We start from the raw sequence: 686 nt of genomic DNA on the forward strand, positions 1-686 counted from the left end.
TTCTAGGTAAGCCCCGGAACAATATTATTATTAGAAGATTAGGTATTTTTTTTTATATGACATTTTTTTTGGATTTGGATCCTCTAGAGTTTAAATTTTATTTTAGAGAATAAAGTGTGATCTACCCTTGAATAGTTTCTCTTTCATATTTATTTTTGGTCCCACTTATAAAATGTTCACCATTTATTCTCTAAAGTGAAATTCAAACTTTAGAGGATCCAATTTTTTTTTAATTGATAATATTCAAATTGGACGGTCCGATTTATTTGAAGAAAGAAATAAATTACAAATTAAAAGGTCCGATTTATACTTTTTAATTTTTTTATTTATTGAAATAAAAATCAGACGGTCCGATTTTAATATTAAATTTATTTTAATTTTCAAAGACACAAATTGGATGGTCCAATTTGTGATTGTTTATTTAAAAAATAAAATAATACAAATAAATTGGTGCCTCCGATTTATGTAACCCATAACAATATAAAATACTTCTCTCCTTACAGCATCTTGTGATACACCTCTCTCACACACGAAAAATAAAAAATGATAGTGATATCGCGCCCAAAAAATGTAGCGATATATATAAGATTTCATGGCCAGTTTCTTATTTATCAAGGTGAACTTTGATACAATTACGAGTTAGTCATTAACTTTTAGTTGAGAGCAAATTTATTCTTAATCTACTA

Source organism: Arachis ipaensis, chromosome B07 (assembly GCF_000816755.2).
Source record: "Arachis ipaensis cultivar K30076 chromosome B07, Araip1.1, whole genome shotgun sequence".
In the NCBI taxonomy this organism is placed as follows: domain Eukaryota; kingdom Viridiplantae; phylum Streptophyta; class Magnoliopsida; order Fabales; family Fabaceae; genus Arachis; species Arachis ipaensis.